The sequence below is a fragment of the Microcaecilia unicolor genome, chromosome 12 (genome assembly GCF_901765095.1).
Source record: "Microcaecilia unicolor chromosome 12, aMicUni1.1, whole genome shotgun sequence".
Lineage (NCBI taxonomy): Eukaryota > Metazoa > Chordata > Amphibia > Gymnophiona > Siphonopidae > Microcaecilia > Microcaecilia unicolor.
The window spans coordinates 85436544-85451858 of record NC_044042.1 but is presented as its reverse complement, the minus strand read 5'-3'; the positions used below and the strand labels follow the sequence as shown (position 1 = coordinate 85451858).

The following is a 15315-nucleotide window of genomic DNA, read 5'->3' as shown; positions in this document are numbered from 1 at the left end:
TGGATAGGAGAAATACAGGATAAGGAAGAGAGTGGGAGAGAAAGAAAAGGAGACACTGAATACAAGACTGGCTGTATGACTAGGTGGACTAGATGCACACCTAGGGCAGCAGAACATAGGGTTTCAAAGTATCATCAATGATGACTCCTAGATCCTTTTCCTGGTCAGTAACTCCCAACATAGAACCTTGCATCACGTAGCTACAGTTCGGGTTCCTCTTTCCCACATGCATCGCTTTGCACTTGCTCACATTAAACATCATCTGCCATTTGGATGCCTGGAGGGGCATAATCGAATGGGGATGACCATCTCTAAGGGCGTCCCAGGGAAGGGGCGGGGAAACCCGTATTATCAAAACAAGATGGGTGTCCATCTTTCATTTCGATAATACGGTCGGGGACGCCCAAATCTTGAAATTTAGGTCGTCCCTAGAGATGGTCGTCCTTAGACTTGGTCATTTCTGATTTTCGGCGATAATGGAAACTAAGGACGCCCATCTCAGAAATGACCAAATGCAAGCCCTTTGGTCATGGGAGGAGCCAGCATTCATAGTGCACTGGTCCCTCTGAAATGCCAGGACACCAACCGGGCACCCTAGGGGGCACTGCAGTGGACTAACTGATGCACTAACTGAACGGAAAAAGCCCTTCCCTTACCGATTCGGAAAGGAACGGGCATGAAGGAAATCGCATTCAAATGAGTTGCTCATTTGCACACGATAATGCTTGGCTGCTCTGCGCATGCCAAAGATGGCTTCATACATACATGCAGACAAGCTGTGTGTATAATAGCTGTCTACAACCTTAAATAAATTGCCATCTACAACCTTAGAAAAATACAAGTTCAGGTGAAAACGTAAAAGTGCTTGTCAGGGACGTCTTTTTTTTTTTTTTAGTATGGGTGAAGGACGTTGGCAGTTGAGGACATCCTTTGTCCCTGCAACGGCAGTTGAGGATGTCCAAAACGTGATGTTTATTTGGATTACAAGTAGCAGAACTGGGATTTGGCCACCTCTGGATTGCAAGACCAGTGCTCTAACCACTAGGCCACTCCTCCACTCCACTCCTTTGAAATTTGGCCGTCCCCGTGGGGGGGAGGCAGTTCAGGACGTCCAAAATGTTTGAATGAAGGACGTCCACGCCTTCGCTATGCCTTCGCTGACACACACATACCTCCCCTCCCAGGGACCTGCATACTGCTACATGGACCTGAGTATGACATTTCAGGCTGGCAAAAAAAAGTTTTTAGCGTTGTTTTATTCAGGGTGGGAGGGGGTTAGTCACCACTGGGGGAGTCAGGGGAGGTCATCCCCGATTCCCTCCGGTAGTCATCTGGTCAGTTCACGCACCTTTTTGAGGCTTGGTCATGAAAAAAATGGACCAAGTAAAGTCGGCCAAATGCTCATCAGGGACGCCCTTTTTTTTCCATTATCAGCCGAGGACGCCCATCTCTTAAGCACGCCCTCGTCCCTCCTTCGGTACGCTGCCGACACGCCCATGGGAACTTTGGTCGTCCCCGCAACGGAAAGCAGTTGAGGATGCCCAAAATCGGCTTTCGATTATGCCGATTTGGGCGACCCTGAGAGAACGCCCATCTCACGATTTGTGTCAGAAGATGGGCGCCCTTCTCTTTCAAAAATGCCCCTGCTAGTCTCCCAGTCTCGTAAGGTCATCTTGCAATATTTTACAATCCTCTTGTGATTTAACAACTTTGAATAACTGTGTTGTTGGCAAATTTAATTACCTCACTAATTATTCCTATATCTAGATGATTTATAAATATGTTAAAAAGCCGCTATCCTAGCACAGACCCCTGCGGAACCCCACTACCTACCCTTCTCCAATGAGAATACTGACCATCTAACCCTACTCTCTGTTTTCTATCCTTTAACCAGTTTTTAATCCACAACAGAACACTACCTCGTATCCTATGACTTTCCAATTTCCTACGGAGTTTTTTTATGAGGTGCTTTGTCAAATGCCTTTTGAAAATCCAGATACACAATAATATCGACCGGCTCACCTTTATCCAAAAATGTTTTTAGTTTCTGAAAAGTTTTGTAGCAGGTGTCGTGTCGTATGTCTTTGGTCAATGTATTCCACCATTTGGCTGTGTTATATAGAAAGCCGGTGATGGTAGCTCTACCAATGACATCATATAGCTCGGTGCAGTTCCAAAAACAACGTGGTGTATGAAAGTACAGACTTTGAAAACCACTTTCGCTCTTATGGGTAACTGGTGCAGGGATTGCAACAGTGGTGTAGCATGGTTGTATCTGGATATACGCAGGCATTTTGTACTGTTTGTAGCTTTTTGAAGATGTATTCCCTGCATCCCACATATACCGCATTACAGTAGTCTATCTGGGACAGAACAAAACTTTGGACCAGGATGCGAAAGGTGCTTTTTGAGAAGTAGGTTCTTAGTTGTCTCAGTTGTCAAAAACTCAGTTATTCAGTTGTCAAAAACTGAATATTTTTGACATTAGGGCTGCACTTGCAGTTCTAACATTAAGTGCTGGTCGAGTAGTATTCCTAGCACTTTGATGTTTGTGTCTAAAGAATATTCTGTTCGATCAATAGAAAATTTGTTACATACTATTGGTATTAGTGGGCTGGTTATTGTCATGAACTTCGTCTTTTCTCTGTTAAGTTTTAGCTTAAAAGCTATGGCCCAGGATTCCATCAGATCAAGCACTCATTTAATGTCTCCTATCACATCTTGGATGTCTTTAACAAAGGAGATGCATATGATTACATCACCTGTATAGATGTATGTATTAAAAACACTCTCTTCCAGTTTGTGGCCTGGGGGGGGGGGGGGGGCATCAGAATATTAAATAGAGATGGCAAGATGGGGCAACCTTGAGGCAACCCACATTCTAGGGTCCATTCTGAAGATAGAGATCTGGACATCTTCACCTTGTAGGATCAGTCACTCAGGAATCCCTCAAACCAGGATAGTACCATGCCCCCTATACCTAGGTTGTCTAGCATGTTAAGTAACAGACCACGTTTCACCAAGTCAAATGCTAAGGACATGTCGAACTGGAGGATCATGACCCTCCTGCCCTTGCTGACCTCCTTTCTCAGCTCTGTTACCAATGATGTTAGAACTATACTGTGGCTAGGGTGGAAGCTCGATTGAGAACTTCGCAATATTGAAAAATGTATCATATTGTCCGTGAGTTGTTTTGCAGCTATGCCTTCCATCACCTTGGTAAGTAAGGGGACAGAGGCAACAGGTCTATAATTGGATATTACATCCCGCGTGACCTTCCTGTTTTTAGGAATGGGGGTTAGGACAATACCTCCCTTCTCTTTTGGGAATTGGCCCCAGCAAAACAAAAAGGTGATGTACTTTGTTAGACTATGTATGAATGTATCCGAGGCCTTCTTCAGTAAGAAATAAGGACAAGCATCTAGTACACATTGGGATTTGGCATATCTATTCACAAAATTTCTGACCATGTCATTAGTGGGTAGTGTGAAAGATGACCATGATCTGTCTGTTGGCAGGAGATCCTCAGTGTGTCTTGTCACATCTAGGTATTCCCCTACATCACTCGTTGGAGTGGGCAGTCCTCTTCTGATAGTGGTACCTCAAGCCACTAGCTGAGCTGATTTGGTCAACGAACACTCAGTTCTACATCTATGTGGATGATGTGCAGCTACTCATAACCCATTGAACCTGACTTACCTACAGGCTTGAATAAACTGATTACCTAACATCAATTCAAGAATGAGCTAAACACAACAAATTTTGCCTGAACCCAAGTAAAACCGAGCTTCTCTGGGTCCCTGACACAAGTGGATACATACCTGACATCAAAATCCCTTTTGGGAATTATGAACTCTCTCTCAAATCACAAGTCAGGAACCTTGGAATACAGTCAGATTCAACAGTTACTCTGATTCCCCAAATCCAAGCAACCTTCAAGTTGTGCATGCCATGATAACATCTAGACTGGATTACTGCAATGCACTATACAATGGTCTGACTACAAAGGGCCTGCACCAGCTCCAGTTGATTCAGAATGCAGCAGCAAGACTCACAGAAGGTTGCAAGTGACGTGACCACATCACACCATTTTTGCAAAAACTTCATTGGCTACCAGTACAATACAGGGCTAAATTTAAATCTCTTATGTCTGATCTTCAAGGCTCTGAAAGGAAATGGCCCCGGGTACCTGAAGAATAGGATGATCCTCCACACACCACCAAGGACACTAAGGTCCTCTCAAGGAGTATCACTAACCACACCCCCTCCAAAAGGCATTACATTTGGAGAGGGTGTGGTTAGTGATACCTGCAAGAGAGCCTTCTCAGAGTAGCCCCCACACTCTGGAATGCACTGCCTGAAAGGCTCTGCTTAACACGAGACTATCTCTACTTCAGGAAGCAGGTGAAAGCTTGGCTCTTCAACCAGGCCTTTAACGGAAGAAGTAACTAACTTGTTAGTCTCACTTAAACACACAAGGAGTGACTCGGGCTGCACATACTGCAGCTGGACATGTTTATCCACTCCTACCCTAGCTGAGATAATATTTAACCATATCTCTGACCTCATGTGCAACTTTCTTTAAATCAGTCACCTTACTTTCTAACTCTTCTTACTCTCTTACAGTACCTGTCTATATGTTACATCTTTGCTTTACCCTTCACTATCAGTTAAAATGTTCTATTATGTATTGTGTTGACATTGTAAGTAGTATACTATCCTGCTTATAATCGAAAGAGAAAAACGCCTATATTGCGACCCAAATCGGGAGATGGGCATCTTTCTCCTGTGGGCGCCCAAATCCGTATAATCGAAAGCCAATTTTGGGCGTTTCCAACTGCAATCTGTCGCGGAAACTGGTAAAGTTGACGGGGGCATGTCGGAGGCGTGGTGAAGGCGGAATTGGGGCGTGGTTATCGGCCGAGGAGAGATGGGCGTCTTTAGCTGATAATCGAAAAAACAAAGGCGTTTTTACCGCGATTTTGGGTCACTTTTTTTGGACCCTTTTTTTTTCACGAACAAGTCCCAAAAAAGTGCCCCAACTGACCAGATGACCACTGGAGGGAATCGGGGATGACCTCCCTGGACTCCCCCAGTGGTCACTAACCCCCTCCCACCAAAAAAAAACCACTTTAAAAACTTTTTTTCCAGCCTGTATGCCAGCCTCAAATGCCGTACCCACCTCCATGACAGCAGAATGTGTTCTATCCTGTGACAGCCTTTCCCTGGTTCTGATGTGGCTCTCAGGTGAGTGTGACACCTTTTCTGATATGCGCACTGCAGAATCACATCAGCAATGCATTGTGGTGGGTGTAGGGTATTGGGCTCCGTGATTCAAGTAGCTTGTGGCAAATGCTCACGATGTTGGTAGTTGGTAGGCTCTACTCCCATGGTGCTTTTCCCCCTGCTAAATGGGTCAGAGTGTGTCCAGTTTTGTTTCCGGTAGTCCATGAGGTAGTGGCCATTTTTGTAAGCCAGTTTTAGCTCCCTTTCACATGTTAGCCACGTTACAGAACTTAGTTCTTACCTTGAATGTTGCTGAAAGAGGGCATTGTACAGCATTCTGTCAGCTCTGACCTACTGCTAATCTCAGTACCAGGGAGACTCTTTGCCAGTGGGGCACAACCTCTGATCTGCAGTTAACTGTGAGTAAATGTGCTTATTTCAATAAAGGACGTTTTCGGACAGATTAGTCTTCAGGTGTCAACTGGTGTGCCCAGGTTATACAGCAGCAACAAGTCCTAGAGGCCTGCGTGTATGCAGGTCCCTGGAGCACTTTTAGTGGGTACCGCAGTGCACTTCAGGCAGGCGGACCCAGGCCCATCCCCCCTACCTGTAACACTTGTGCTGGTAAATGGGAGGCCTCCAAACCCCACTGTACCCACATGTAGGTGCCTTCTTCACCCCTTAGAGCTATGGTAGTGTTGTACATTTGTGGGTAGTGGGGTTTGGGGGGGGGGGGTTGGGGGCTCGGCACCCATGGTAAGGGAGCTATGCATGTGGGAGCGTTGTCTGAAGTCCACCGCACTGACCTCTAGGGTGTCCAGTTGGTGTCCTGGCATGTCAGGGGGGCGAGTGTACTACGAATCCTGGCCCCTCCCACGACCAAATGGCTCGGATTAGGACGTTTTTGAGCTGGGCGTTTTTAGTTTCCATTATCGCTAAAAAAAAACAAACGCCCAGCTGAAAAACGTCCATTTTTACGAAAATATGGTCTGTCCTGCCTTTTCATGTACCCACTTTCGGACATAGACGCCCATGGAGATAGGCATTCGCGTTCGATTATGCCCCTCCACGTCAAACTTTATATTTGAATATTTTTACTGCTGTAATTGCCTATTGTTCATGTTTGATCTATTCTTAATGTACTACTACTACTACTACTATTTAGCATTTCTATAGCGCTACAAGGCATACGCAGCGCTGCACAAACATAGAAGAAAGACAGGGAAGGAAGAGAGGAGGGTAGGTGGAGGCGAGTGGTTACGAGTCAAAAGCAATGTTAAAGAGGTGGGCTTTCAGTCTAGATTTAAAGGTGGCCAAGGATGGGGCAAGACGTAGGGGCTCAGGAAGTTTATTCCAGGCGTAGGGTGCAGCGAGACAGAAGGCGCGAAGTCTGGAGTTGGCAGTAGTGGAGAAGGGAACAGATAAGAAGGATTTATCCATGGAGCGGAGTGCACGGGAAGGGGTGTAGGGAAGGACGAGTGTGGAGAAGATACTGGGGAGCAGCAGAGTGAGTACATTTATAGGTTAGTAGAAGAAGTTTGAACAGGATGCGAAAACGGATAGGGAGCCAGTGAAAGGTCTTGAAGAGAGGGGTAGTATGAGTAAAGCGACCCTGGCGGAAGATGAGACGGGCAGCAGAGTTTTGAACCGACTGGAGAGGGGAGAGGTGACTAAGTGGGAGACCAGCAAGAAGCAGATTGCAGTAGTCTAAACGAGAGGTGACAAGGGTGTGGATGAGGGTTTTGGTAGAGTGCTCGCCTTGAGTGAATTCCTTCAAAGAGGTGTAAATAAATCCTAATAAATAAATACAAATATTTATTTTTCTAGCGCCGGAATGTACCCAGCGGTAATCGGGTAGTGTTGTGCGCTGCCCAGTTACTGCCAGGTTAGCGCAGGAGCCTTACCGCCACCTCAATGGGTGGTAAGGGCTCCCCCCCTAAATGACCACATGGCAAGTGCTTTACTTACTGGCTAAACTCAAAGTGACGTCATAATGAGGAAATAGACTTCCGGTGGAGACCTACGTATAAAAGAGAGCGCCATTATAAGTTGCCTTCTAAACTACAGCACTGAAATGAGGTCGAGATAAGGACGGACGGAAGTCAGCAGCAGTACGATAACGCTGCCAGTTAATGCCTTCAAACTCGAGTCCCTTAAGAAATGTTTTTGAAACCCGCGGCGTCGGGCGTCTTTTTAGGGGGAGGCTATTGAACATTTTTTGACTCAACAAGATGGAGCATTCATGGATCACAAGATAAGTGCATGTGGATTTATTGACTACATTAGCAGCATTGGCTATTGGTTATATATATATATATATATATATATATATATATATATATATATCACATTTAATAGCACGTGAATTGAGGATTAATATCACCTGACCAGCACAAAAAAATATATAAAAAGAATTACCCGATGAACGAAGTGCTGAACCACCAGGCAGTGATATTATCACTTGCAGTAATGAGTGGAAATTCTGAGAGTTAGGAAGTACTTTTTCACGGAGAGAGTAGTGGATGCTTGGAATGCTCTCCCGCGGGAGGTGGTGGAAATGAAAACGGTAACGGAATTCAAACATGCGTGGGATAAGCATAAAGGAATCCTGTGCGGAAGGAATGGATCCTCAGGAGCTTAGTCAAGATTGGGAGGCAGGGCTGGTGGTTGGGAGGCAGGGATAGTGCTGGGCAGACTTATACGGTCTGTGCCAGAGCCGGTGGTGGGAAGCAGGACTGGTGGTTGGGAGGCAGGGATAGTGCTGGGCAGACTTATATTTTCTGTGCCAGAGCTGGTGGTGGGAGGCGGGGCTGGTGGTTGGGAGGTGGGGATAGTGCTGGGCAGACTTATACGGTCTGTGCCAGAGCCGGTGGTGGGAGGCAGGGATAGTGCTGGGCAGACTTATACGGTCTTAGCCAGAGCTGGTGGTTGGGAGGCGGGGATAGTGCTGGGCAGACTTATACGGTCTGTGCCAGAGCTGGTGGTGGGAGGCGGGGCTGGTGGTTGGGAGGTGGGGATAGTGCTGGGCAGACTTATACGGTCTGTGCCAGAGCCGGTGGTGGGAGGCAGGGATAGTGCTGGGCAGACTTATACGGTCTTAGCCAGAGCTGGTGGTTGGGAGGCGGGGATAGTGCTGGGCAGACTTATACGGTCTTAGCCAGAGCTGGTGGTTGGGAGGCGGGGATAGTGCTGGGCAGACTTATACGGTCTGTGCCCTGAAGAGCACAGGTACAAATCAAAGTAGGGTATACACAAAAAGTAGCACATGGGGCTCATTTTCAAAGCACTTAGCCTCCCAAAGTTCCATAGAAACCTATGGAACTTAGCCTCCCAAAGTGCTTTGAAAATATGCCTCCATATGAGTTATCTTGTTGGGCAGACTGGTTGGACCGTGCAGGTCTTTTTCTGCAGTCATCTACTATGTTACTATGAGTATTCATTAAAAAAATTGAAATATATACTAATACTCCTCTGGTAGCCCTTGTTGTGAATTTGTGTTTGAATAATTTTGAGTTTTGGTAACTTTGTGTTCTGGTTTGGATATTTATTATTATATATTATATACCAGAGACTGAAGGATTTTTGGTATTAGTTACGTACTGCACAGCCATTTCCTGCAGGAAAGAAAAAGTTCCCTTTTACCTGCTACGGTAAACAGGGGCCTCGGCGCAAGTGAAAAACACACACCGACGCCAGCGCAGTTTGGTAAAAGGGGCCCTAAGTTAGGTTACATTGGTTGTCCATCAGGCCAGACATCTTTAAACATGTTTGTTTTTGTTTAAAATATTACAGGGCTTGGTTCCAGATTATTTTCTGTCTCTTCTTTGTTTCGTTAGTTCTAGGGTTAGAAGGCTTGGTATTTTCACACGATTTGATTTTCCCCTTAGTTAAATACATATAAAGTATTGCATACCATGTAAAATGAGTTTATCTTGTTGGGCAGATTGGATGGACCATACAGGTCTTTATCTGCTATCATTTACTATGTTACTCATGCTACCGTGTTAAGGGAAAAAGCGTTTAAAGATCTTTGAAAAATTATTGGCTTTTCAAACAGCAAGGGTTTGGAAGAACTTTTCTGCTTTTTTCTCAGTCTCTCAGCAGTACTTGACATTTAGATGGAAGGTTAAAACTTCCATTATGTTTGTATTTATTTAGAGTTTATGTAATTCCCAGAGCTTGTTCTGGCCGCTTGATTTCTGTAACCCGCTTAGAACTGTGAGGTTAAAGCAGGTTATAAGTTTGAAATTTAATCTAATAACTATCAATAAGTGGCCTTAACAAGCATTAATTAGTAGTAAACGATCTGCATCCCTATTCTATAAACAGCCTAATTTTTATAACGCACAACTCCAAAAGGGGAAGGGGCATGGGTGGGTCTGGGGTGTGCCCAGTATTTAGGTGCAGTTTTACTTGCCTAAATGCCAGTAGTTAGGCGCCAGCACTTATGCCAGCTTTTGATACAAATGCTCACGCTTAAAGTTAGGCATGAAAATGCACTTTAGATGCCCTTTACTGAATCTACCCCTTAGATACGACTTAGGTGGTCTTTTATAAAGGTGCGCTAGCGTTTTTAGCATGCGTTAAACGCTAGAGACAGCCATAGGAGTACACGGGCATCTCTAATATTTAGCACATGCTAAAAATGTTAGCACACCTTTGTATTTTCTTTTCCTTAATTTTCTTCTCTGTCTTTTATCTTTCTCTGATTCCTTCATCTATATTTCTCTGGCTGTGGACAGTTTGCTCCAGGCTTGCTGTTAATGTGGTGTCCTGGGGTCCCAGATGAGAAGTCTTTTCATCCCAGCAGTAGCACATGGCTGTGTGGGCAGATCCCATGTCTGGTTACCTTAGCAGCATGCCAGCCTGCACAGCTTATGTCAATGAACCATTAATAGTTTCCGGCATAAATGTCACATCTTTTTGATCTGATGAGTGCACAGTCCCATGTGTTATTGGAAGAAATGATGAAAAAGGGTAAACCAGAATATTCCCTGTCACTGAATTTCCCCCTGCTCTTACACTTGTAAAAGAAAGATGTTTATAATGTAATGTTATAATATTTATGATGTAATAGCTCATTTGACGAGAATGATGCACTTGTACTTGTTATCATACCAGGTAATGTTTAAAATATCAGCCTCATTTCATTATGTAGTGGGGTTGCTGTGCTAGTCTACTTTAAAGGTAATCAAAAAAATAAAACAAAAGAAAAGGAAGGAAAATTAAATGATACTTAATACATTTTGTGGCAACATCTTCCTTATTCTCCTCTCTTTTATTTCTATGTATTATCATTTCATTAAACTATGTTTGCCATGAAAGACAAAGCAAAACATTATCTCCATACCAGCCATAGCATGGCCAAATTTTGCTTTACGAAAAAGTAAGGGGTAATATATGTGGAGGGGCATTTTCGATATGACGCCCAAATCGAATTTTGGAAATTTTGCAAACAACGTCAAAAAACCTAGAGCCGAACATGGTCATTTTCAAACCAGAAAAAGTCTATCTTTTTGGTTTGAAAATCACTCTATTTTAGATGTTTTTGTGCTCAGTGCGTCTTTCTTTAAGGGCCATTTTCGAACAAAAAATGTCCAAGGGAAAAACGCACAGAAACAAGCCATTAGGATGTCTAGGGGCCGGCAGTCTTACTAGACTGGCCACACAGACATCCCAACTGAGCAGAGGAGCAGCCTAGGGGGCACTAGAGTGAACTTCGCATAAAAGGTCCCAGGTGCACATCTCACCATTACCCCCTTATATTGTATGGGGAGCCCTCCAAAACCCACCAGAAATCTACTGTACCCAACAGTACACCACTACAAGAGCCCTTATGGCTGTAGGTGTCACCTATATGTGGGTACAGTAGGTATTTGGGGGGGTTTGGGGGTGTGCCAGTTAGAGCGGGATAAAGGGGCGTAGCCATACAGCAAATTTTGGTTGGGCTTAGACAAGAAGTGGATGGCCACCAACTGTTCTCCCCACCCCCCACCCACAACTTAAAAATCTCAGCTGGTGGGACAACGCTGCTCTCCACATTGGCAGACTGCAGCAGACTTGCACTGAAAACTGAGCATGTGCAGGTGCCGGTATCAGCAGCTTAGGAAGCTCAGACTGCTGATGCGGAGAGAAGCATTTCTGGCACCATCAGGGGGAGGTCTTCAGCTGGCAGAGCTTGGGATCTACACCAGCTACCGCTAAACGTGTGCTGCTGTTGGGTGGGCCTGAGCCCTAAGTGGGTGGGCCATAGCCCACCTAGGCCCACCTGTGGCTATACCACTGGTAAGATATGAGCCTGGGTCCCTTTCCCCACAGTACATTGCACCATCCACTAGGCTGCTCTAAGGACCTGCTTGCTGCTCTAAAAGGAATAGCCGTTATCCCCGAAATTTTATAAATGATGCTTAAAATTGTGTTTGCAAATTTGGGTGCACACCCAATTTGCAAGTGCAATTTAACTGAATAATGAGCCAATTGGCACTGATACCTGGGTGCTAATAATCAGTTATCAGCAATAATTGGCATTAATTGACATTTACACATGCAATTTTAGTAGTGGGAATTTGTGCAAATTTTAGGCGCAGCTCCAAAAAGGGGGTACGGCTATGGGAGGGTCAGGGACGGAGCAGGGGCGTTCCTACAATTTATGCATGCTGTTATAGAATAAAGGGGATCCACGCCTAATTTAAACATGAAGATTTACACCAGGATTTACTTCATGTAAATCCTCACATCTAGTTAGGCGCCGATTCTGGCATTGCCTAACTTTCAGCATCATTTATAGAATAATACTTAACGTGTTTTTTCTGCTCTATTTATATCTGCAGCTATCATAGAGCCTGGTTTGTACTGTCACTTTCACCTCTTATGGGGGGTGGGAGGGGGTCAGTGACCACTGGGGGATTAAGGGGGAGTCATGCCTTAATCCCTCCAGTGGTCATCTGGTCAGTTTGGCCACCTTTTTGGCACTTAGTAATTATTGAAACAGGTCTATCCAAACATGTCCTATTTTTTGCCCCTGGACGTTTTTACAGTGTTCCATTATTGCAGGAAAATGTCCAAATCGTAAACCTGCCCTAATCTTGTCCAAAACACGCCTCAAACATGCCCCCTTGAGATTTAGACGAACTGCATAGAAAAACATCTTTAAATAAGTTTTCAAAATAGCAATTTGGATGGTTTTGAGGAAAAAAAAACATCCATCTGCTGCTTTGTGCTGGTTTTTGGATGTTTTTCTGTTTCGAAAATGAGCCTCGTGTTATCCCAAACTAGTCAAATGTCCTAAAATATTCACTTCTAATGTCCTAATAACACTTCAAGAACTATACCAAAATTTAGATAAGGGAAAACATGTACTCAAAACTTTATTTTGCCACTACTGAATCTGAGGCAGAATTTCAAATCATCATCACACATGAAAAAAATTCCAAAAGTCAAAAACCCATTCAAAACTTCTTTTGCAAAACCGTGTAGCCAGAGTCACTGTATATCAAACTTGAATATCCTCACAACATCTTCAAGTCTTCTACTCAGTACTGGGTTTCACCATAGGGCATCTAAAAGCAAAATAATCTGTAAGATGAGAATCAGAAAACATAGCTTACTCACCACCTTAAAAACTTTTTTATTCCTCAAAACATTGTCACATAGAAACATGATGGCAGATAAAGGCCAAATGACCCATCCAGTCTGTCCATCCTCTGTAGCCCCCAATTCTACCTGTTCCTAAGCGATTCCACATGCTTATCCCATGCCTTTTTAAATTCTGGTACAGTCCTCGATTCCACCACCTCCACCAGGAGGCCATTCCACACCTCCACCACCCTTTCTGTGAAATAATACTTCCTTAGGTTACTCCTAAGCCTATTCCCTCTCATATGCCCCCTCATTACAGAGCTGTCCTTCATTTGAAAAAGACTTTCTTCCTGTGCATAAATGCCCTTAAGATATTTAAACATTTCTATCATGTCTCCTCTCTCCCTCCTCTCTTCCAGCGTATACATGTTGAGGTTCATAAGCCTGTCCCTATAATTTTTGCATTCAAGACCGTTTACTAATTTCGTAGCCGCCCTCTGGACCGACTCCATCCTGTTTATATCTTTCCGTAGGTGCGGTCTCCAGAACTGCACGCAGTACTCCAAATGGGGCCTCACCAGAGACTTATACAACAGCACCATCATCTCCTTTTCCTGCTGGTCATGCCTCTCTTTACGCACCCAAGCATCCTTCTGGCTTTCGCCGTCACTTTTTCTACCTGTTTGAAAGCTTTAAGGTCATCAGACACAATCACCCCCAGGCCCCGCTCTTCCTTCGCACACTGAAGCACTTCACCCCCTATAACTGTACCATTCCCTCAGATTTTTACGACCCAAGTGCATGACCCTGCATTTTTTGGGATTAAACCTTAGTTGCCAAATATCAGTCCATTTCTCTAGCTTCGCTAGTTCCTTCCTCATGTCATTCACATCCTCCAGGGTGTCCACCCTGTTGCAGAGTTTAGTATCATCCGCTAAGAGACAAACCTTATCAGACAGCCCCTCCGCAATATCGCTCAGAAAGACATTAAAAAGAGCTGGCCCTTGTACCGATCCCTGCGGTACTCCACTGACGACATCCTTTTCTTCAGAGCAAGCTCCATTTACCACTACCCTCTGTCTCCTAACAGTCAACCAATTTTTAACCCAATCCATTACTCTAGGTCCCATACCGAGGGCACTCAATTTATTTATCAGTCACCTGTGAGGAACCATGTTAAAGGCTTTGCTGAAATCCAAGTATACCACATCCAACTGTTTGGTCACCCAATCGAAATCTTACATAAAAATCTTACTAAAATATTACATGTTGAACAACTACTAATAGTAATAATGACTCCTTCATTTCAAAATGACACCATTTTGAATCTTCTTAGACAAAGATGCCATAGATTCTGTTTAAAAATTGCCTTTTAACAATGAGATCCCACAATGAGAACTCACATGCCCCTGGATTCTATATATGGAGATGCACGTGTAAATTAATTGAATAACAAGTTTTCAACTATCAGCAATTGAGTGGTAACCATTTACTGAAATTTTTTGGAACCCATTAGAATTTGTACTCACATCTGGCTGCGTGCTATTCCATAAGACAGTGCTCCTTTACCACCCACCCTCCTCCTTGGTTTCTGCAATCAATGAACTTGCGGCTTTTATCCCGGAATGTAGTGCCCTTTTATCTCCGCTCCTACTTTTGGATGAATTTAACATACCCTCTTCAGATTCTACTTCTTCCTTTTTTCCCTTGTTGTCACCATAAGCCTCACTCAGCAAATCACCTTCTCCATACATTCAGCAGGTAACACCTTGGACCTGGTGTTCACTTTGCCAGCTCTATCTCTCCTACCCTCCTCTCTCATCTCCCTTCCCTGGACTGATCACCTTTTCCTCTCCTTTTCTCTTTCTCTCATGGTCCCCTGCCCTGCCCTAGCTGCCCCCTGGTGGCTATCACATTCTCTCATTGACCCCTCTTTGGACCTTATCAACGAGGCCCTAATCTCATTATCACCTATCTCCCCTTCTTTGTACCTTTCTGCCCAAGTCTCATGCCTCCATTCTTTCCTTCGTCTGATCGGCATCCATGTCTTCCTCTCTACCCTCTCCCACACTCATCACCCTCACTCCCCTTGGTTCTCCCCAAAGCTCCATCTCCTCTGATTGCATTTCCACCACGCTGAAAGACTCTGGTGCATGTCATGCTCCTCAGCTTTCGTCAAGAACTTCCACAAACAGCTCCACTCTTTTTGTACTGAGGTCCACGCAGCCAAATGTGAGTACCTCAGCAAAGTGCGACTCAGCCTCTGCTAACTGTTTCCAGACTGCTTACCATATTCTTGAGCAACTATCTCCTTCTCACCCCTGCTTACGACCCTCCATTCTTCCACTTACTATGCTTGGTGATGCCTGGATTTCCAAGATTTCTTCCCTATGCCAAATCCTGTCCCAGAATCCCCTTCCTCCCTTGGATATCTCCTCCTCTTCCTCAAATATACTTCGGGCCCCCTTTCTGTGCCTTCCCCCTTCTCTGCTACCTGGCACTCATTCAATC

At 44.6% G+C, this 15315-nt stretch overlaps 1 protein-coding gene across 1 annotated transcript in view; it reads right to left on the bottom strand.

Moving 5' to 3' along the window:
• The window catches only part of LOC115481707 (roundabout homolog 3-like), a 163295-nt gene extending 150552 nt beyond the window's left edge, over positions 1 to 12743 (bottom strand). Inside the window, exon 1 of the mRNA XM_030221044.1 lies at positions 12739 to 12743. The gene's annotated coding sequence lies outside the window, so the exon portion shown is untranslated. The remainder of the gene's footprint in view (positions 1 to 12738) is intronic.
• Between the last annotated feature and the right edge of the window lie 2572 nt (positions 12744 to 15315).